At 33.7% G+C, this 25459-nt stretch overlaps 1 protein-coding gene across 3 annotated transcripts in view; it reads right to left on the reverse strand.

Annotated features, from left to right (window-relative positions):
* The window catches only part of LOC134657483 (octopamine receptor beta-2R-like), a 240349-nt gene that overhangs the window by 18053 nt on the left and 196837 nt on the right, over positions 1-25459 (reverse strand). The gene's annotated exons all lie outside the window — the stretch shown is intronic.

Here is a 25459-nt window from a genome sequence, read left to right on the forward strand (position 1 = left end):
GAATCCCTAACAACGTTTGTTCTAAAGTCACTTGCCCTAACTGGTTTGTCCTAATGGGCACATGCCCTAACGATCAATTGTCATAATTATTATTTTCCATAATGTAAGGTTCTGAAAAATGCTTAGGTTTTAGAACTTGCTGCCACAAAAGTGGGTTAGGTTAGGGTTAGAACTGCGACCGTCGCAAAAAAGAAAATATGCTGAATAACATTAGGATAAGTAATCAATAATTAGGGAAACCAAATTTAGGGTTTTTACTGTTAGGACAACTGATCATTATGACAAACAATATTAGGGAATGCAAATATAGGAGAAAAGACTTTAGGGATTCAGATATAGATCCGGTTTTTATATGCCCTCTGCCCGTTAAAAATGGTGCTGCGTGGCACATACAGGGTGCTTCCTGTAACAGGAGCAATAAATTAAACAAAAGGCTGTACTCCTCAAACTGACCAACATTTGTTCAGCAACTTTTAAAAATTATGAACTTCCTCTTTTTCATACAAAATAAATATTGCCTTCAATGTACGCTGACATCAGTATGTTTGACGTTGCTTGTCACGCTTTAAACATAACAAAATTTGCAATACATTGCGTCTTAGAATAAACTTTAAAGTGTAATAAAAATCAAAACATGAGTTATTATCAAAAGTTGCTGAACAAATGTTGGTCAGTTTGAGGAGTATAGCCTACAGTTTAATTTATTGCTCCTGTTACAGGAAGCACCCTGTATATGGCCACTGCCTTGTTAGCCATACAGAGTAGTTTTAAGGGTAAGTCACGTCTTCACATGTAATCGATAAAATAATAAAACCATAATTTAATTAAGATAATAGAGCTCACGCGGATATCGTGGCTAGTAAGATTGATCGTTGAATAAATATTTAATTTAAAAACCAAAGGAAAATATAATATTATTGCGATATATTTTTCTTAGTTTGAATGACTTTTGTACTATAAGGGTTAATTCATAGTAATGAATCTTACCCTTCCATGCCATTTCCCTGCAGGGCAGAGGCCACTTATAAACCACTCGAATGTGCCCCAGACGGGTAGAGGGTTCATACGAACCACAAACTTTTAGATCGAATATTTTATCAGAAAACAATAACTAAGGTAAGTTATGACTTACTACAGTTTTCAGTTTCAGTTTCAGTTTCATTTATTTTGTTAAACATAGGTAACATGAAAGATGGTAGATACATTAATTTATACATTTGATCTCTATGTTTTACCCTCTATGCAGGTGTACAAAATTGTCTCGTGCGGTTATCAAATAAACGCATGCTTATGTCCAAAAAAAACCTACCTACCTGAAAGCATAGTCATACATTAACATTAATACTACTACAAATTTCACTTAAAATACAAGTTACAGACTGAAATATTAACAATATCAATATATGTCTTACAATTATAATATAAAATTTAAATACACTGTCAATAGAAAAAAATACATTTAGATGTCAATAATCAATACAATTCTAATACAAGTCTGAGCCATTATCATCATTTATGTATTCACTAATAGTATAGTAGCATTTGTCAATAAGATACAAAGTAAACTGTTTTTTGAATTCATATATGTCAAGTACTTTAAAATTGTCTGGAATTTTATTAAATATTATCGGTGCCATGCCTAAGATGCCATTTTTCACCAGCGCGGTGTTGCAACCCTGCAGAGTTTTCAGATTCTGACTATATTGTTGACGTGTTGGAAATCTCCGGCCTTCAGAAACGCTGCTGTATAAGTTTAGGTTGGTTTTGACAAATATAGCTACTTCTAGTATGTATAACGATGCCAGTGTTAATATTTTAAGTGACTTAAAGAAAGGTACACAGCTATCTATGACTTTTAGTCCGCACATTGATCGTACACAACGTTTTTGTGCTTTGAAGGCTATTTCTTTATGAACTGAGTTGCCCCAAAATATAATGCCATATCTTAACACCGAGGCTACAAGACCATGATAGCAGGGACCGGAACCGGTTACCTTAACCGGGGTTTTTTATAGGGTTATTTTAGAAGTGGTTATAAAAACCCCTACCATAACGGTAACCGTCTGATAAGGTAACACTTTGATTCGGTAACCGTATCACATCGAGTTAACCCCTGTTACCGGTAACCGAAATAAAAACCCAGTCTATTCTGTTACCTCATAATAAGGTTTTCAACCAGTTCAAACGATTGTAATCTTTACGCAGACTTAAATTCGACTTATTATTGAATAACCGTGGTTGGCATGGGCGGTCTATGAAGCCTCCAGCACAAACAAGTTTTTTTGCCGGTAACTTCGCTTATTGTCAATTCAAACAATATTGTACTTTGAGTCCTTAAGCTAAAATTGAAAACATAAGTGAGCGATTACAGTATTATTTTCGAGCGTCAGCCGCAGCGCGGCCATTCCTTTGTTTATCTTTATACCTGTGTGTTCCTATTGTTTTTGTTAATTTCGGAGCAATTCTAGTTTAGAAATTTTTAGAAAAGGGGTTGCAAGTAAACAACATCATATCCTAGTAATATCTGCTATTATTTAGTTATATTTTATGCTACTTAGATTATTATTTTTATTTTCGGGTTCACACTTGGTACCTACAGATTAAAGACTGATTTAAAGAAAATTTTTCACCTAACTAGTAATTTTACTGGTACCTAGTTAGGTATAATTTATCTTATGTGATTTAAAAAAAAATCACTTTGTGATAAAGATACATGCGCTAGCGGATTGTGGTAGATATTTTACCATTGTTAACAAATGACATATGTACTAGTTATTATGAGCTTATTTTATAATAAGCAATTAAAGTCTATTTTTTTATTCGGTAGACTAAAATGACATTTCATAGTATGAAATGAAATGACACATGATGTTCATACTATGAAATGTCATTTTAGTCTACCGAATAAAAAATAGACTTTAGTTTAAAATGTTTTCAGATGCGGTGAGTTGTATGAGCTAAGTCGTAATTTACCTTGTACCGCTTAATGCAGCGATCAGAAAATATATATCTATAGCAGTTATAAACATATTTTAATACTACAAATCTTTCATTAATACCAGGGGGCTCAGCACGGTTCCATTTTTATCGACTATCACTATGCCCGTCACTTTCGCACTTACATACTTGTTAGAACGTGACAGGCATGGTGATAAACGATAAAAATGCGACCGTGCTACTAGGGCAGAATTCATTATACATATTCATTGGGTATCTATAACATTGGTAGGTGAAATAGTTTTGATTAAATTAAATAGATACATACATACTTAGTAAGCAGTGTTGGGCATTCAAGAATAAAATAATTATTTAAATAAGAATTCCTAAGAATAAAATCATGTTGATTTTATTCCCGTCAAAATTATTCAAATAATTTTGATCGGAAATAATTCGTATGTGAAAAAATTTAATAAGAATAATCTCATTCTTAATCAAATAAATATAATCATGATTTTATATTCTAAATAATATTCCTGGATTAAACATGTAGTCTGCGTGCCGTATAGGCGTTACGTATAGATAGAAGTAAATTAGACAAGAAACTATTATGTTTCTTGACTAATTTATACCTGATTTTATGCAATAAAATCTTACAAATTTAATTTACTGCCGCATAGTCTTGGTATTGGACGATACCCGTATTTATTTTAATGTGATAACTAAATCATCAGGTACAATTCAGCTGCTCTGAACGGATGGTGGATAGCGAAACTCTTCATTGGCTCACTGTGCCTAAATTAATGTAAAAAATAAAAACCGGCCAAGTGCGAGTCTGACTCGCGCAGGAAGGGTTCCGCACCATTACGCAAAAACCAGCAAATAAATCACGTTTGTTGTATGGGAGCCCCACTTAGATATTTATTATATGCTGTTTTTAGTATTTGTTGTAATAGCAGCAACAAAAATTAATTATTTGTGAAAATTTCAACTGCCTAGCTATCACGGTTCATGAGATACAGCCTGGTGACAGACAGACGGACAGAGGAGTCTTAGTAATAGGGTCCCGTTTATACCCTTTGGGTACGGAACCCTAAAAAATATGTTTTTAAAGGTAGGATAAGGAATGGCTCGATATGGTGTATTCCTATTTCTCCCCGCCGGGCACAGATGGGAATAGGCGCTTCATTTAAATCATTCCCATATGTCCCCGCCTCATGTATCGCGGCGATCACGTTGGGCAGGAACAAATGGGGAAAATACTCATGATTTTTTTCTGTTTTCGAATTATGTTTAAAGTTCGTTTTTTTTTAGCATTAGAAAGAACTTGAAAGAAGGTAAGCGATTTTGACATGTCTTTTAATTGAAAAACACTTTTTTAAAACCATAACTATTACTTATGAAAGCAGAAGACTATAAAAGATCGTATTAGATTCATAATTGTTACATATTTACCGTAACTTATTTTTAAAATGTGCTTTTCAATTAAAAGAGACATCAAGATTGTTTACCTTATTTATAATGCTAAAAAAAAAAATGAACTATAGTATGTGGTTTCAGTATCCGAGTTACTACCAAGACTTATGGTGTTTTTAAAAGCTCTTCTGATATTTAAAATTTGCATTTATTATTTAGACGGAAATTAACAGGTATTAATATCGTTTGACACAACGCTTGCCGCACGTGTTTAGCAAATGCTGACAAAGAATTCACCACGCCACGACTTAATCCTATTGTTATTGCCAATGAGTAATAAATGACGGTCTCAAGTGGAAACACGCCTGCAAATTTCTGCAAATCTATTTAATTATAGTGATAAGCGTAGGACTCTTTTCTTACCTGCAGTAATTTACTATCTCATTCACTTTCCGTAGGTGTGAAAGAGATAGCATACGTAAGACCTCAAGGCTGGTAGGAATAATAAACAAAATACATACTTAATACGCAAAGAAATATACATTGAACCATCATAATTACAATTTCGCAGTTTACTTTCTATGTAGCTTCATTATAAAATTATCATCACCGTTTCGAAGGCTTCAAAAAATTCAAATCAATCCGACCATTGAAAAGAGGGGTGAAATTCATTTTACTATCTATATACATTGTACTACATATAATATGACCAAATAAATGCCATTTAACCTTGTTACCACTAACTCATGTATCTACAATTACATCAATTAGTCATGACACGGCAGAGCACTGATAACAATACTGTAGTGTAGTACAATAATAAGGCTTTATTGTTGTCACTATGACTCTCACCGCATTCTGCTTAATCCTAAATTATATCCTAATACAATAGAAAATACCACGACCTTTAAACATTCGGTGCACTTGCGTTGTAGCGCGTGCCAGCGGAGCGCAGCGTTTCGATTTAAATACGCATGTTGCTTCGCCTGTGTAGGTATATTTATTATCTTCATGTTATTAGGTACTAGGAAGTGCAAATAATTGACTTCATACATGAAAGATATTTTGCAGATTTTGTTCAATAGTCACCTTCAACAACACGAGAGTAATCTAGAGCAGAGTTGGGCAAAAAATAACTTGAATAAGAATAAGAATAAAAACAGAAATTTCATTCTTATTCCAATCGATTTGAATAAGAATAATTTATTTATTTATTTATTTAAACTTTATTGCACAAAATATATACAACAATGTACAAATGGCGGACTTAATGCCAAATCGCATTCTCTACCAGTCAACCATTCTTGCACTCGTTATTTTAGAATAAAATGAAAGTGAATAAATCATGACACTTTTATTTTAAATGAAAAAGACAAAACGGAATATTTATTCCAGATGTAGGATTATACTAAATAACGTTTTATTCAATTAGAATGTTATTCTGAATTAATTTAACTTTTGTAGTTACATACAAGATATATTTTTGCCATTATAATTGTAATAATGTAATATGAAAGAAAAATTATAAAATACCTTGCGCAACGCATTGGTATTGCCGTCCAGCGCGGCAATGCCGCCAGCCTTCTTGGCACCCTGCCCAAAGGCACAGAGCTGGAGCCACTTTTTAGGGTTCCGTAGCCAAATGGCAAAAAACGGAACCCTTATAGATTCGTCATGTCTGTCTGTCTGTCCGTCTGTCTGTCCGTCCGTATGTCACAGCCACTTTTCTCCGAAACTATAAGAACTATACTGTTGAAACTTGGTAAGTAGATGTATTCTGTGAACCGCATTAAGATTTTCACACAAAAATAGAAAAAAAACAATAAATTTTTGGGGTTCCCCATACTTCGAACTGAAACTCAAATTTTTTTTTTTCATCAAACCCATACGTGTGGGGTATCTATGGATAGGTCTTCAAAAATGATATTGAGGTTTCTAATATCATTTTTTTCTAAACTGAATAGTTTGCGCGAGAGACACTTCCAAAGTGGTAAAATGTGTCCCCCCCCCCCCCCTGTAACTTCTAAAATAAGAGAATGATAAAACTAAAAAAAATATATGATGTACATTACCATGTAAACTTCCACCGAAAATTGGTTTGAACGAGATCTAGTAAGTAGTTTTTTTTTTATACGTCAAAATCGCCTAAATACGGAACCCGAGTCCGACTCGCACTTGGCCGCTTTTTTTATTTATAATTTTTCTTTTTAGTTACATACTACTACTTTTAAGTTTGTAAGTTTCTAAAATAAATAAAACATAAAATAGATAAAACAAATAAAATAAATGAAATAAATAAAACAAATAAAATAAATTATATTATTTACATCTATTGCATTTTAGTTTTTATATAATATTATAAGTATTAGTTTAATTTTTAAGTAGGTTTATTTTAATTTTAGTTTAGGTTTTAAATTTTTAATTCATAGTTGTAATGTTTTTTTATTATTACCTTTTAAGTTAAATAAATGAACTTTATCCTAATAAAATAAATAAGATAAATAAAATAAACAAAATAAATAAAATAAATAAATAAAATAAATAAAATAAATAAAATAAGTAAAATAAGTAAAATAAGTAAAACAAGTAAATTAAGTAAAATAAGTAAAATAAGTAAAGTAAGTAAAGTAAGTAAAGTAAATAAAGTAAATAAAGTAAAGTAAGTAAAGTAAGTAAAGTAAGTAAAGTAAGTAAAGTAAGTAAAGTAAGTAAAGTAAGTAAAGTAAGTAAAGTAAGTAAAGTAAGTAAAGTAAGTAAAGTAAGTAAAGTAAGTAAAGTAAGTAAAGTAAGTAAAGTAAGTAAATAAAGTAAAGTAAGTAAAGTAAGTAAAGTAAGTAAAGTAAGTAAAGTAAGTAAAGTAAGTAAAGTAAGTAAAGTAAGTAAAGTAAGTAAAGTAAGTAAAGAAAGTAAATAAAATAAATAAAATAAATAAAATAAATAAAATAAATAAAATAAATAAAATAAATAAAATAAATAAAATAAATAAAATAAATAAAATAAATAAAATAAATAAAATAAATAAAATAAATAAAATAAATAAAATAAATAAAATAAATAAAATAAATAAAATAAATAAAATAAATAAAATAAATAAAATAAATAAAATAAATAAAATAAATAAAATAAATAAAATAAATAAAATAAATAAAATAAATAAAATAAATAAAATAAATAAAATAAATAAAATAAATAAAATAAATAAAATAAATAAAATAAATAAAATAAATAAAATAAATAAAATAAATAAAATAAATAAAATAAATAAAATAAATAAAATAAATAAAATAAATAAAATAAATAAAATAAATAAAATATATAAAATATATAAAAAATAAACAAAATAAATTATATAAATAAAATTAACAAAATTAATAACAAATAAAATAAGTAAAATAAACAAAATAAAAAAATAGACAAAATAAGTAAAATAAACAAAAACATTAAAATAAACAAAAACATTAAAATAAGCAAAATTAAAAAAAAATACAAAAATAACAAAATAAACTATTAGTTCTATTAATAAATTAACTTTTTCTTTTAGTAGGTATTTGACTGACGGCACATCACTAAATACGAATGTAGCAAACTAGCAAACCAATAAGCAACCGATAATAAAGGTTACCATAACTGAATAAAAACCGGTTAAAAACCCCTAACAAAAACCCTAACGCGATGGGGTTTTGAGATTAACTCGGTTAAAGGTTAAGGTTACCGTTTCAATAAGCTTACCGTTACAATCAGGTAACAGTATGATAGGGTTACCGAATGATACGGTAACCGAATTGATTGGGTTACCGAATGGATAGGATTAAGCGTAAAGAGGGGTTTTCCGGTCCTTGCATGATAGGCTGTCATCATTGCTTCAAGGTTAACAGTTTTTGACAATTTAAATAATGCAAAGGCTGAACTACTTAGCTTTTTACATATATACTCTATATGATATTTCCAACTAAGCTGATCGTCAATCATTAACCCTAAAAATTTAGTTACCTCTATATTCTCTATTTTTGTGCCATTGTAGTCTATGTCCATGTCAATAATTTGTGTTCGCTGTCGAAAGTGCATTAGGTTCGTCTTTGTTAAGTTTATTAATAGATTATTTTCATTTAGCCATTCAATTATACTGTCCAATACGCTACTGATGTCATGCTTATAATCATTCAAATTACTATATTCAATAATTGAGGTGCTGTCGTCAGCAAAGAGCACCATGTGATGACGGATAGTACTAGGAAAGTCATTAATATATACCAGGAACAGAAGCGGACCCAGTACACTTCCTTGGGGGACGCCGGACATAACGTACTGTTTTTGTGACACATATTTATATTCCCTTTTTCTTTTAGGGCATACTGCAGATATTTCCGTGTATTGCTGTCTCTGACTTAGATAAGATTTAATAAGGTCTAATGCGTTTCCCCTAATGCCATATCGACTAAGTTTAGATAGTAGTTTACTGTGATTTACGTAGTCGAATGCTTTAGTCATGTCGGTATAAAGTGCGCACACTGGATTTCTCTTGTCAACATTTCCCATAATCACACTTAGAAAATCATAAATTGCCATATTAATTGTGATATTCTTTCTAAACCCCTTTTGCTCGTTACAAAATAGATCACATACATTATCTAATAATCTACCATAAAAATATAAAACAAAATACTTACAGTGCTTTTTTTCGGCGTAGCGAACTTATACAGCGGAAAAAACGTACAAAAACTGCCATTTGTTGTCGATTTGAACTTGGCAACTCAAAAAAAATCATTTGCTATGTGGTACTTAAAACCCTTAAACAGGTTGTGTATCTATACATACACAACCTGTTTAAGGTTTAATATTTATAATCTATAATTTTATTATAGCTCCACTTAAAAGTTAATTTCTCATTCCTGTATTACGGAGTGTCAAAGGTAAAATTCAACGAGCTTTTATCGTAAAAGCCTCGTGAAAGAGCCTTTTAATAGGTAAGTAACTTTGTCATAAATGGCGTGTTAAGTTATAAACTACAACTGCAGGCTATTTGCTACGAACAATAATGATGTATTTATTAAATTCTATTTATGATATAATAGTAAAGAATGTACAGATGTCAATTTTGACACTGACAGATCTATTCCAAATCGATTTCGTATCCTATAATTAAAATTAGAATACGTCTGTTGTTCACTGTTACATATCATATTATGCGTATCAAAATACGCCTCCGACTATTAATTAATGGAGCATGTTGTACGGCAATAAGTCATAATTTAGCCAATTTGTTAGGCGAAACACGATATATGTACAAATTGGTCCACTACTATATTATTGTGTAGTGTTTACTAAACACATTCTATGCTTGCCGTACCGTGCTTTTGATGCAATCAGTCATGATAATTGACCGAGCGTTAGCGAAGGTATCCGTTTCAGCTTGGGCAAAAATGTTTTCGTATGTCCTTTTTCAACCGATTCTAATGAAATTTTATGAGCAGGTTAGATATAGATATTTTTTCTATCGTTTCGTGTTTTTGGAAATTTTCAAAATAGTGGAATTTGGAATAAAAGAATCAAATACCAGTAGGGTCTATCAGCCATATTCGAACTTTAAGATACGTCAAATATTAGATATAGAAACGATTATGGATCGGATATGTCAACGTGAAACAAGTGTCAAAAGTGACGTTTTTGTTAGAAGAAACGTCACTTTTGACACTGACATATCCGATCCGTATCGTTTCTATATTTAATATTTGACGTATCTGGCTGCATGGCGCTTAAGACCATAATTAAAACCATATAACTAAATACATACAATACTGAGGTCACGCCAGCTTTGTTTCCCACATAGGTATTCCTGGTTTAGCATGAACAATATTCCTTAACAGCCAACAACAACATGTTTACAACCCCTTGGCTTCTCATATCCCACTGATTTAAACTTTCACGATTTTTACACATTATTAAATTATACAACGGGACTTAATCGCGTATCTAAGTTTTAAGATTTACCTCCGACGTTTCGAGGACGGCGTTGTCCCCGTGGTCTCGGAGAAGACTGGCTTAAGTTGACATCAGCATCGTCTAACCGCGCGAGTTTTTCGAACTACCCGCACTTGGTCTTGTTTATCCGCTTGAACGTTTTGCGCACTAGGGATGTCACTCTGTCGACACACAACACTAACGATATTCGATTTATCGACTGTCGATATTCGTTTACGCTTACATTTACTAATGACTGGATTCCATGTGGATGAGATCTTGAAACCCTCGTCCCGATTGAAATTACTATGTTTTTTGATTTCAATGGCTTCCCGTACTTTCCTGCTGTAGAAATGACGATCCGTATCCCATCTAACTATTTCTTTATGAGACACAAGGGAATAGAGTGCGGTAAATACTTTCCACGAGATTATAATATCTTTATAGCATGGATAAAGCTGATTCATAGTTTTAGATGGACAATGTTTGATTTTAACGAGAGCCTTTTATTTTACAAGATTTTATTTAACTTGTATGATTGTACGGGTCAAATATTTATGTGACGCAAGGAAATGTTGTATAGTAAATATTTTCTGTGAGATCTCATCATCATGGTGTGGATAATAGTATTTTATGTGACTGCTACATAATGAAAGGCATTAAAATACTAGTGTGGAATTTAAAAACATCACACGCGTGTTTTAATGCATAAATTGTTGTACAGTTACTTTACACTGTTTGATACCAAATTCCTCTGATTTTCAGATAATAGATGTTCGAAATTCTATAACGACGTTATTGTTACGCAATAATAACAGATTTTACTAATAAGTTATTTTTTTCAAAAATAAACACAGTCATTATCTAGTAGTGCTGAGTAAATAATTTGTATATAGTCTATTTTTCGACCTTGTGTTTTTGTTTCCAGTTTCTGTTTATTTCACTCTTAATATCATGAATAAAGATAATATTATACTATGATATGTAATAATAACTGATATTTTTAGTATTGCAAATAAGAATGTAGTCTATATTACATAATATACGCTTGGATGAAGTCACCGCCAGTAAATTTCATGTCACGCTGTCCATAATTAGATTCCATGCGATTGGTCCCTGCTAGTGATGTGCAGTGGGAATGAAGTGTAGAAATGGGACCTGTATTCTTTAAGCGAGGAAACATTGAAGACCTTTGGAACACACTGATTTAAACTTTTACGATAATTACCCATTACCTAATTACGAAATCGGGACTTAATATGGAGTATAACTGTAATGTTTTGCCGCCAAAGTGCAGCACTATCGCCTTTAGTAAACCATTAGAGTAAATATTACATACTGTACCTTAAACTGTTTTTTGACAAGTTTTCACAGACAATCAAATATAACATTTTGATGACATTCAAAATTTTAGTAGGTAACATACATTTCCGTGAGACATAGACATATTCAATTTATTAAAACGCTTCACTCACGTATTTTAAGTTGACGCTCGTTATAAATTTAAATAAGTACGTTGATCAATCTTTGACGTACGGGAGTGACACGTTATATTATAGTGACACGATATTTAAAATCAATATTCCCAAATATTTCTTAGAGTTGGGAACAGTACCTATGCACATCACTACCGTGGGACCTCGGTTTCTAGACATCGCAATCTAGTCGTATTGTTCGCTATACGTAGTACTTCCGTAGCACGTAGCGCTTAATAACATTATTATCACTGAGCATTCAATATTGGCAAGGGTCTATATCCAATGACTTTATTATAGTTACAGCTCAAAAGGCATCTTTACAAGGTAGGCCTAAATTTCTCTCTTTTTTTTGTGTGTAAATTTGTAATAAGTCTTCTTCTTCATAAGTGTTTTCTTATTCTTATTAAATTCTAAAATAGGCAACGATATTAAATTGAATATTGGAGGTTTAACATTAATAATATAAATTTGTATGCCATGATTTATTTATTTTATTTATTTATTTAATCTTTATTGCACAAAAACTCAAACCGGGGATATGGCAGACCCTGCTGGCCTGCGATGGCGGGCTGAACTGGACTCCTTTTTAAAGGAGTGGCCAGACATAGCACTAGACAGAGATTTGTGGAGAAATTGGGGGGGAGGCCTTTGCCCAGCAGTGGGACACGACAGGCTACAAATAAATAATTATTGCACAAAAGAAAAACCTTATAGTACAAATGGCGGACTTACTTTTTAATTTCTTTTACAATAAAGCCATACGATAATAATAATAATGTATCGAATATTTCATTAATTAAAAAAAAAACACAAACAAAAACACTAAAACTACCTTAAAATAAAAAATAAAAAGCGGCCAAGTGCGAGTCGGACTCGCCCATGAAGGGTTCCGTATTTAGGCGATTTATGACGTATAAAAAAAAACTACTTACTAGATCTCGTTCAAACCAATTTTCGGTGGAAGTTTACATGGTAATGTACATCATATATTTTTTTTAGTTTTATCTTTCTCTTATTTTAGAAGTTACAGGGGGGGGGACACACATTTTACCACTTTGGAAGTGTCTCTCGCGCAAACTATTCAGTTTAGAAAAAAATGATATTAGAAACCTCAATATCATTTTTGAAGACCTATCCATAGATACCCCACACGTATGGGTTTAATGAAAAAAAAAATTTGAGTTTCAGTTCAAAGTATGGGGAACCCCAAAAATTTATTGTTTTTTTTCTATTTTTGTGTGAAAATCTTAATGCGGTTCACAGAATACATCTACTTACCAAGTTTCAACAGTATAGTTCTTATAGTTTCGGAGAAAAGTGGCTGTGACATACGGACGGACAGACAGACGGACAGACGGACAGACAGACAGACAGACATGACGAATCTATAAGGGTTCCGTTTTTTGCCATTTGGCTACGGAACCCTAAAAAGCACACTAAACTATAAAATAACCTACTTATCGCCCCCATTCCGACCCCCACCCAGCCCAAAAGTGCCAAAGATACTAGCGGCATTACCGCGCATTTCTTTTAGTAATACCACTGTATATATCTTGTTTGTAAATAAATGATTATCTTAAAAAAAAGACGGACTAAATGCCATAAGGCATATGTAGATATTCATGTCAAATTGCAAATTTGTAGCACTACCGCCGATCACGGAGCAAGGCCGAGGACGGACGGACAGACAGACGGACATGGTGAAACTATAAGGGTTTCTTGTTGGCAACGGAGCCCTAAAAACTACTTTTAGTACCAAAACTCAGCTACCTTCTGTTAGAACATCACAGCGAAACTTCTTGATCAATCGCTTCAGATAAGTAAAACTTTATAATACTACTATGTATTTGATTGGTTTACTGAAAGTTTTCCGAGTTGTCCGAATGCCGGACGACTTGTGGGCCAAGTTAACCACAGAGTGGGAGCCCCACGAGTCTAACCGGGGAGTCTAACAGGCCTCGTCGGCGATGGCTGGATAACTTGGACTCCTTCTTGAGAGGCTGGCCAGATATTGCACTAAATAGAGACGAGTGGAGGACTCTTCCTCGAGAGGGGGGAGACCTTTGCCCAGCAGTGGGACACAGTGGGTTCTGAATAATATGCTGAAAGTTTTAAGCAAAGTGCATTAACCATTCATTGCTACCCAGCCAAACAAGACATCACCAAGCCACAAAAATTTCTTCATATAAAGGTGTAGTACCACGATCCCGACTAGCGTGTCGTCCGGCCTGGGAACGAAATCATAAAATACCCCATAGTCGGGTTTTCGGCACTGAATGTGTTATTAAAACTAAACTTTGGAATATATCGATAATAGCCACTGAAACATAAAACATCCTCAATAGCAGCTCCCCAAAAACAATAAATTATGCAATAAAATGTTATCCCTCGCGGAACTAACTAAATCCGGATCGTATAACAAACCCCCATCAAAGCAAGTGCGACCTTAATAAAAATATTATATTCTATCCACGGTCCGTTTTGCTCGACCTTACTCTCAAGGACTGAGTTAGTGATGGGATATGTCCGGGATTCGATTCAAGGGAATATTATCATTCATTCATTTCATTTATTTATTTCTATAACAATATGATATTGTGTTACAAAAATCTTACAAACGAATACATGCACATAATAAAATTATAAAATAACAGCGGGACATGTCAACAAATAAATAAAATTCCAAAACTTCAATCACAAAAAAAAATAAAAAAAGTACAAAATCAGTTTAGTTTTCAAAGATCTCGTCAATACTGTAAAAAGTATCGTAGAAAGAAATATTGCGAAATAGGAACACAACAGAAACTGAATTATTATTATACTTATTTCCTGTTTTATTCAATTTTATATATTTTGAAACATAATATCACTTTCACGTAATTTTTGAGGACTATACGGCTACCATCAGTTTGGCACTGACATAAACGCCGTCGAGAACGTAATTTACTTTCTATACATCTCGCTCGTACTCGCATATTTGTGCAAACGAGATGTACTTATAGAAAGTAAATTACGTTCTCGATAGCGTAAATGTCAGTTTTGACACTGTCACTTGTCAGTGACTCATGGTACGGACTCTATTGCTCGTTATGTTTCGCTTCGAGACTTTCGACGGGTTCTAGTAGGTAGTTATTTTTTATATATTTAGGTTGTATTTATATTTAACTTTCTACAATAAATATTTTTTTGATTAAGACATAGTTTAGTTTACACTGTAATTAATCTTCTTCTTATAATGTTGAGGTTTGTTTCTAAAAACCAAGCAAAAAGCAAGCAAGAAGAAGCTAGGCTAAAGTATTAAAATATGTATTATATTATTATTTTTGTCCCAGAACCTAAGTGGTCTACAGTTCTAAGAATTCCCGGGTATCACGGGAATGTCTAGAATCCCACGTTACGTCACTAGCAGGAATCTCAATGTAAGGGAAGCTTCGCAAACAATTTATGGGTTGATTCCAGCCCTACTGTTCCCATTCCGTTCGGAGTGGAGGCGAGTAGTAGTCTAACCTTGTAATAGTAGGTGTGTGTAACGGGTGAACACATAGAACTAGCTAATCAGAGTTAGTTCTTATTTTGAAACGGCATATTTAAATGATATGAAACTTGGCATAAACTTTTATTTACGTAACATAATATATGTATGTCTAGTAGCAAAGAGAATTTGAAATAGAGGCGGATTGTCAAAGAAAATTATGTAGCCACAGTAAATTTACTGCCATCTTTTGACAATATCTACCCGACAGTAGGCCAAAGGTATGGTGCAATCTTTTGGAGCGATGGCGCCATAACCATAACCTTTGGCCTACTGTCGGGTAAATGGCGTTAATTTTAATATTTAACAAATTAACACGTGTCTGTGAAAGAATAAGGGTTAAAGTCAAATGGCGTTCTAACAGTTTTAATCTTCTGTCAAAAGATGGCAGTAAATGTACTGGGGTTACATAATTTACCATGACAGTAACTCTCTATACACTCTATTCTCTTTGCTAGAAGGTACCTACTTAATAGTTATCTTTAGTTCTAGTTTTCGTGTTTTTAAGTATAACGAGTAGAAGCTGTGTGTGGAAAACTTCTATAATTTAGAACGGGTAAGTATAAGTTTTGCGTGGAAAACTTCTACTCAGTCTATTTTCTTTTATTTAGGTAACAACTTTTAGCAACGAAGACTATTTAGTACGAATTGAATGTTCATTTCAAACTCCACGTTATTTCTGAATGACATTTTAAAATCAGACCGTAACTGCTATTGTATGGCGGCGGTTAGTTTTGTGTGAATTAGGCCCACTTGCACCATTCCACTAACCCGGAGTTAACCGGTTAAACCTGGCGTTACCATGGTTACCAGTACAATTTGGTACTAGTTTAACGGTTTAACCGGTTAACCCCGGGTTTGTAGGATGGTGCAAGATTTGGAGATCGCAATACACTGGTGCCTGTAAACTCGACTCGAATGCTCGACCAATGAGATTAAAGAACAGCCAATGGGAGTAGAGCTATGCGGGAATGGTGACGAAATGACGGGAGCTGTTGTATCGGCCGCCCGTCACACTGACATTAGTTTATTTATATTTATTTTGTGTGAATTGGTCGTAATTGAATAAAATAAATAAATATTATAGGACCATCTTACACGAATCGACCTAGTCCCATAGTAAGCTCAATATTTAAGACTTGTGGTGTGGGTAGGTTCATATACGACGATATATTAATAGATTGATAGACATAGATACATATTTAAAAACATAGAAAACATCCATCCAACACACAAAGTTTCGTAGGCAGACTCACATACAAAATCACTATAATATTAGCTTGTATTTTATTATGAAATAGGCCCCAGTTATTACAATCAGGAATACGCTACCGTATTTTTAAAAGTACCTATCTAAAACTAGACGAAAAAAACGTACCTAAGCTATACGGCTACCATCAGTTTGTCACTGACATAAACGCCGTCGAGAACGTAATTTACTTTCTATACATCTCGCTCGTACTCGCATATTAGTGCAAGCGAGATGTATAGAAAGTAAATTACGTTCTCGATAGCGTAAATGTCAGTTTTGACACTGTCAGTGACTCATGGTACGGGCTCTAGTATCTACTTAAAGTAACTGACCCTAACTAAACAAAAGTGTCCCTAAATTCTTTAGCTTACACATTTTTCGAAAGCACTGGAAACCAACCTGCAAGGTTACATTTAGAAATAACAGCAACATTTACTCCAATAACTGAAATAAAAAGAGCAGAAAATTTACCACTAAAAAGCGAACATGGTACATGGTACATGGGTGGCGAACATTTTATAACTATTCATTCAATAAATACAGCAATGCTTTGGTGGCAATTCGATAAAGAATATACATAGAAACATGCTTCCATGGAATGAGCGTCTAAGCGTAATATTACTTTCCCATTCCTTTTATACTTGTGAGATAAGCTGTGAGTGAATAAACAAAACAGAGTAGTAGCAATTCTATGGAGCTAAGTTTAAGAGCTAAGCTATCGGACTCCTAGCCTAGTCGGTAGTAGAATCCCGGTAAGGGCATTTATTTGTGTATTAATAAATAAATAAAAATAATTTTATTTCGGACATAAATCCATAGTTGTTAGTTACATTTAAAATTAACTTATAAAATAGTGTTAGTAGAATTACAATGCAATCTTAACCTAAGTACTTAACTAACGGTATTGATGACGAATATTCGTTCCTGAGTTATTCCATCCCGTAGTGCCCATAATACAATTAAGTATTGTTCAGTTTGGGGCTCGGTCAATCTTTGGAAGTGTGTCCCCAAATATTTATTTACATCCTAATTTTTCTGCGTACCAGTGCAGTTCACAGTTCACACTATGACAAATTGAACAGGAAACTCACCTTACTTTCGTCCTTTATTCTTTTAATTTTATACAGAAGGATAGTCTATTTTGGTTCAGGCGGAGTATGTCACTTTCTTAGGACGTCACATTCTGAGTTCGTCACTTTCTGACTTTGTCACTTTCTGAGATCGTCACATTCTGAGTTCGTCACTTTCTGACTTTGTCACTTTCTGAGATCGTCACATTCTGAGTACGACACTTTCTGAGCACGTCACTTTCTGAGTTCGTCACTTTCTGAGTTCGTCACTTTTTTAGCATAGGTACGATTTAACAGTATAATATACCTGCACGAAAGATGTATACTGCCAGCAACCAGATTAGCTGTTCGACATACGGTCGCTTTTATATCCTACATACCAATACCAATCTCTGTTTGCCTTACACCTGACTGGTAGAGAATTCCATTTGGCAAAATGTCCTATGTTTCGTGCAATAAAGTGAAAATAGAGAAATAAATAATAATAATAAAACAATCTAATTATGTTTCAATCAGAGTATTTAATTCAGAATAAGTACTTAGAAACTACAAGCACCAAAACATTTAGCCACAGATTGGAGTTCGGCCGGCAACAGCTTCGATTCAATACACAAATGTTTCGTACAGTAGGAACCATGATTTTATCATTCGCCGCTGTGATTAGCTCGTGAAGGTATCACGGCAAGCTCGCTGACACCAGTAGAAGGTCATTCCAACATATTTACATTTAAACGGACTGCCGCTGCTTTCGTGACAACATATTCTTCAGCATCTTCTGTCATGTCTCCATAAACTCAAACGTCTTTTTTTCTGATGGTAGTGTAAATTTTGGATATACGTAAAATCAGCATTGCAGTTTTGTTTCAGACAATATTTCTTCTCGTGTCATCTGTGGAGAATAGGCGTCAATGGATTTTTTCTTCAAAGCGTTGCCGAATTTCAGAATATATGTTCAGCCATCAATCACTTCTGCGTATGGAGTGATCCATACTCTCATAGTTCTCATGTTCTTTATTTGTTTGTTTTCTTCCTATATGTATAGGTTACACGATGAATTTTTAAATTATTATTACATCATACTTTTAGCCTGACAATAAAAATCTAGCATGTCGCCGATTTGACATCGCTGATTTTTTTTCTATTTAAAATGCGAAACTACAAAAAGGTTATATATAAGTAGTTTGTCAAAGGACTCTCTCATTTCAAACATAGACAGAGATAATCATACTATCTTTGTCTTACTCTAGTACTAGCACCCAAAAGAAAAGGACGAGTACAGTTTGTATTGTTCTTATTTAATGACAAATTGATTTGACCAACTATACTTACAGTCCGTTAACTCTCAGAATGAAATTCGTTTTTCGGGTAAAATCGGACGTAATCGCGTAATAGAAAATAGAAAATATGTTTTTTAATGTTGATCCTAGCGAAAAAAAGTAGCATTTATTTTATAAGAAATCTCAAATAGATTATTTACGTAAAAGATAATATTTTGCTGTGGGCTACCGTTTACGAGTTATTTACGAAAAACTAAAAAATAACAACCTTAGAATAAATTATACGTGACTTTCCCACTTTAATATATTTTAAAACATTGATCCTAGCGAAAAAGTGTACTGAATCATTTTTGTAGGAAATTTTATATGGATTACTTATGTAGTAGAACATTTTTTGCTACGGGCCACCGTTCAAGAGTTATTTACGAAAAACTCTAAAAAGGGACCTTAACACCATATGTAATAACATCATAATTTGACAGAGTCGCCGGTCAAAGGAACCGAGTTGGAAAGTTCCCAAATTAGTAATCTGATAGCCCACCTAGTGAAGAATCTAAAAAAATTTTTGGACATCGAGGTTTGTACCACCTTGTATAGAGTAGTTAATACCACCATAACTAGTGGGTAAGTAAATATTTAAATTCATATTAAAATATGTGACTTTTAAGTACTTACTGTATATTTACAAATTAAATTTAAAATTATTGTTTTAATTTATTCTTTTATTTTAAAGTAAATTTGAATTAAATCTAGAGATAAAATAAAAAACACAAACTATAAAATATACTTACTTACCTACAAAAAAAATGTGACTGTTATTACCACTCTATATAATTTCAGCCAGAAGTAGTAAATGACGGTGTGACGTTCTGCTTTCAAATTCTGATTCTATTTTATATAGAATATGACAAAAAGTCAAATAGCAATATAGTCATCAACCAAATATTAAGCATAACGTCATTAAATTAGGGCTTATTTTACATTGAGACAATAGGTATCCCTAACTTTTTGCGGTAAGTTTAAAACTTTTTGTGAGTGAGTAAGAAAGCAGAATAGCAGTATCACCTTCGCGTGTTACCGCCGATACCCGATATAAGTATCTTTCTAAAATCCGAAGGTCATTAGAGTTAACGGACTGTAGATAATATGTTGCGCTAGCTTCGACCCGCGACTTCATCTGCGTGGAAATATAATGATGATGATGATGATTTATAAACAATAATTAGGTCCTTCGCGTCGTAGCGCAAAAACAATCAAATTTTCGTTCCCCTTTGAAACCCCTAAGTAATATTTAAAAAACACGAAAAAAAAAAGAAAGAAAAATGTTTATAGGGTTGTATCTTCTAAACCGAGCGCAAGAATATTAAAATGTTCATTCCTCTGTAAGAAACCCCTAATAAATTTAAAAAAAAAAGCACAAAAATAAAAACAAAAAACAAAATAAAAACTTTATAATGCTGTATCTCCTAAACCGTGCGTCATAGCTCAAAAATAATCAAATTTTCGTTCCCCTTTGAAACCCGTAAGGGATGTTTAAAAAACACGAAAAACAAAAAAAAAAGAAAGAAAAAGGTTTATGGGTTGTATCTCGTAAACCGTGCACTACGACTAGTGCAAAAATAATAAAATTGCACCATTAACTAACCCGGGGTTAACCAGTTAAACCATGGAGTTAACATGGTTACCAGTACAATTTGACACTGGATTAAGGATTTAACCGGTTAACCCCAGGTTAGTGGACTGGTGCAAGTGGCGCTAATTAATATAAAAAAAAAACAAGAAAGAAATAAAAAAAAACAAAAAAAAACTTTATAATGCTGTATCTCCTAAACCGTACGTCGTAGCGCAAAAATAATCAAATTTTCGTTCCCCAAGATTTGAGGCCCGGGGAAGGACATGTACTTGGTCAACCAGATCTTGACAGTAGAAAAAGGCGGCAAATTTGAAAAATGTAGGCGCGAAGGGATATCGTCCCATAGAAAATTTGAATTTCGCGCCTTTTTTTACTGACAAGATTTGGTTGACCAGCTATAATTATTATCATCATATTTCCACGCAGATGAAGTCGCGGGTCGAAGCTAGCGCACCATATTATCTAATTATAGTTGGTTAAACCAATTTGTCATTAAATAAGAACAATACAAACTATACTCATCCTTTTCTTTTGGGTGCTAGTACTAGAGTAAGACAAAGATAGTATGATTATCTCTGTCTATGTTTGAAATGAGACAGTCCTCAAACTATATATAACCTTTTTGTAGTTTCGCATTTTAAATAGAAAAAAAATCAGCGATGTCAAATCGGCGACATGCTAGATTTTTATTGTCAGGCTAAAAGTATGATGTAATAATAATTTAAAAATTCATCGTGTAACCTATACATATAGGAAGAAAACAAACAAATAAAGAACATGAGAACTATGAGAGTATGGATCACTCCATACGCAGAAGTGATTGATGGCTGAACATATATTCTGAAATTCGGCAACGCTTTGAAGAAAAAAATCCATTGACGCCTATTCTCCACAGCCAGCCTATTATGGATAGCTTTATCCATCTTTATCCACGTGATAAAATAACTGTCACTGTTTAACACCGTGGGAAAGAAAGTGACGGGCACCGTTTTATCACGCTGTCACGTAGACAAGAACGACCATCATATCCGTACTGATGACACGAGAAGAAATATTGTCTGAAACAAAACTGCAATGCTGATTTTATACGTAGATAGGTATCCAAAATTTACACTATCATCAGAAAAAAAAACGTTTGAGTTTATGGAGACATGCCAGAAGACGCGGTATGCTAAAGAATATGTTGTCAGGAAAGGAGCGGCAGTCCGTTTAAATGTAAATATGTTGGAATTATGACCTTCTACTGGTGTCAGCGAGCTTGCCGTGATACCTTCACGAGCTAATCACAGCGGAGAATGATAAAACCATGGTTCCTACTGTGCGATACATTTATGTGTATTGAATCGAAGCTGTTGCCGGCCTAACTCCAATTTGTGGCTAAATGTTTTGGTGCTTGTAGTTTCTAAGTACTTATTCTGAATTAAATACTCTGATTGAAACATAATTAGATTGTTTTTTATTATTATTTATTTCTCTATTTTCACTTTATTGCACGACACATAGGACGTTTTGCCAAATGGAATTCTCTACGAGTCAGGCGTAAGGCAAACAGAGATTGGTATTGGTATGTAGGATATAAAAGCGACCGTATGTCAAACAGGTATTAATCTGGTTGCTGGCAGTATACATCTTTCGTGCAGGTATATTATACTGTTAAATCGTACCTATGCTAAAAAAGTGACGAACTCAGAAAGTGACGAACTCAGAAAGTGACGTCCTCAGAAAGTGGCGTTCTCAGAAAGTGACGTACTCAGAAAATGACGTCCTCAGAAAGTGTCGTACTCAGAATGTGACGATCTCAGAAAGTGACAAAATCAGAAAGTGACGAACTCAGAATGTGACGATCTCAGAAAGTGACATACTCCGCCTGAACCGTTTAAGTATAGGTAACCTAAATAAGGCTACGTCATGACATACAGTGGCATTAACAAAGAGGTAATAACTCTTAAATTTTTTTTTCCTACTAATTATTTATTTTAAGTTTAGTTTTATTTATTTTTAGATTTAGTTTCTAAGTTTTGTAGGTTAGTTATTTAATTATGTTTTTTTTCCTAGTTATGTAAGTATATTAAGTTTGTATGCACTTTTGAAATTTTGTATACCTACTTAATTATGATGATTAAATTTTGGTGATAGATTAATTATTTCAGTGACCAATCCTATTAATTAGGTCATGTGTATTCTGTTTGGAGATAGATCCTAATATAAAATAATTATGTTACTGCATGGTTATATGAAGCATACTTTGTTACGTTTCTTTACTCATGTGATAAAACCTAGAATTTTACTCACTATTTTTACGCTCCGGAATTTCCAGCTAGTATTAAAAAGGAAAAGTTTTATTTACGTGCTAGAATATACGGAAAACGTAATGCTTTCTACATTTTACCTACCCTTGTTTTTAATCCTTTTGGCGAATGTTTTTGCAGAATGTTTTATGAATTTATAATATGTATTATGCTTTTAGTAATTAGAAAATAATAATTTACCTACTCCTTTATTAATTTTGTCTCAAAATGCTCTTCTTCATATTAATAATTTATGTACTTAGCTAAGATACTGAAAAACATTTGTAATTTTTTCATAAACAAAATGTCCACTTCTAAGCAAAAACGAATACCTATAATGTAACGAATAACAATTGTAACAAAATAATTAGGGACATTTTTTTCTTACTTTAAAGGTATGGAAATATAACTCGTGATCTGAGTAGAAATAATATAAAAATATAGGTACAATTCTCATGCAAAAGTTGGAGGTAAGTAAGCGTTTTTTTTGTTGTCCCCTACACTTTTTTTTCAAATTTGGTATTTTTTATGTTATTTCTACTCAGAATCACGAGCTCTTTCTATCCTAATAGGAGAAAAAAAGTGTCCTTAGGTTTTTATTTCCATTCCGTCACCATTTTTCATAGACTTTGTATGGCGGTCGCGAAATGGAAAGATCGAAAAATGTATGGAAATTTTGGGACACTTTTTTTCTCCTATTAGGATAGAAAGAGCTCGTGATTCTGAGTAGAAATAACATAAAAAATCCCAAATTTGAAAAAAAAGTGTAGGGGACAACAAAAAAAAAGCAGCCAAGTGCGAGTCGGCTCGCCCATGAAGGGTTCCGTATTTAGGGGATTTTGACGTATTAAAAAAAAAACTACTTACTAGATCTCGTTCAAACCAATTTTCGGTGGAAGTTTGCATGGTAATGTACATCATATATTTTTTTTAGTTTTATTATTCTCTTAGAAGTTACAGGGGGGCGGACACACATTTTACCACTTTGGAAGTGTCTCTCGCGCAAACTATTCAGTTTAGAAAAAAATGATATTAGAAACCTCAATATCATTATTGAAGACCTATCCATAGATACCCCACACGTATGGGTTTGATGAAAAAAAATTTTTTGAGTTTCAGTTCTAAGTATGGGGGACCCCCAAAATTCATTGTTATTTTTCTATTTTTGTGTAATAATCTTAATGCGGTTCACAGAATACATCTACTTACCAAGTTTCAACAGTGGCTTCGGAAAAAAAGTTCGGAAAAAAGTGGCTGTGACATACGGACGGACAGACGGACAGACGGACAGACAGACAGACAGACATGACGAATCCATAAGGGTTCCGTTTTTTGCCATTTGGCTACGGAACCCTAAAAACGCCCAAGTACAACTTTAAATAGAAACACCAAGTTCGATAGACTCGTTAAGCAATGAGAATAGGTATTTTGCCTACTGCGCTATTTTTGTTATGACAAAAGCTAGCCCGATCGTCACGGTTCTATTAAGGATGACTCACGTTAGAACGGCCCGGGCCTGCCTAGAAATCATCACGTGTTCACCGGTCACCTGAGAACCACGTTCGACGTGATGCCTCCCTGTCACACTTACGTACGAATTTACAAGTGCGACAGAGAGGCAACACGTCGGACGTGGTTCGCGGTAGGCCTTCTGTCTTAGAAAACGAAGTGTCGGTTGCCTCGGCCCGGACCCGGGCCATTCTGGCGTGAGTAGGGTTTGCAATCCGGATCCGAAATGTATGCAATTATCCGGATCTGGATCCGGATCCGCGGATCTTCCCATACATTTCGGATCCGTCGTGCAAACCCTAGGCGTGAGTCATCCTTATTTCATTGAACTCGTTAAGCAACGAGAATATTTGGCCTACTGCGCTATTGTTATGAGAAAAACTCGCCCGATCGTCGTCGTTCTATTATACGACAATCGCTTTGTTTTCGTGTCGCTCGGTAATAAATGGGATATCACTTAACGGAAGTTCTAGGATGTGTGACCTTGGGATCCTTGGATCTTTATAATACGGAATTTTGGATATCATGGGATGCCCTCGTGAGCACTGGCAGAATGTATTACTTATTTATTTCTATTTAAAATTTAATTTAGGCAACAAGGCCCATTACGCAGACTAACCTAAATATATGCATTTTATGAACTTAAAAACCAAACACTATTTAGGTGACAAAACGGCGTGGCTCCATTGAATCGTCTGGTCTTGTGTCGGATTCGGAGTTTACCCCGGAACCTCCGAAACACTCTTCGGCCAGAAGTCGGCGCACTCGATGGTCCCCTGCTGCGGTCGCGGCACGCGCACCACAAAAGATTTGAGACACACTGGAAGAAAAATATTACGCGTCGACTCGAGAACCTCCTCCGTTTTTAGGGTTCCGTACCCAAAGGGTAAACACGGGGCCCTATTACTAATTCTCATTTACTCAAAGGTTAACTGGAAGAAATCCCTTAAAGGGATAAGTTCGCCTTTGTACTGCCTATCCTGTGCCATAAATTTGTGTTTTGTGTTTTGTACAATAAAGAGTCCGAGAGGTCCGTCCGTCCGTCCGTCTGTCACCAGGCTGTATCTCACGAACCGTGATAGCTAGACAGTTGAAATTTTCACAGATGA

Source organism: Cydia amplana, chromosome 20 (genome assembly GCF_948474715.1).
Source record: "Cydia amplana chromosome 20, ilCydAmpl1.1, whole genome shotgun sequence".
NCBI lineage: Eukaryota > Metazoa > Arthropoda > Insecta > Lepidoptera > Tortricidae > Cydia > Cydia amplana.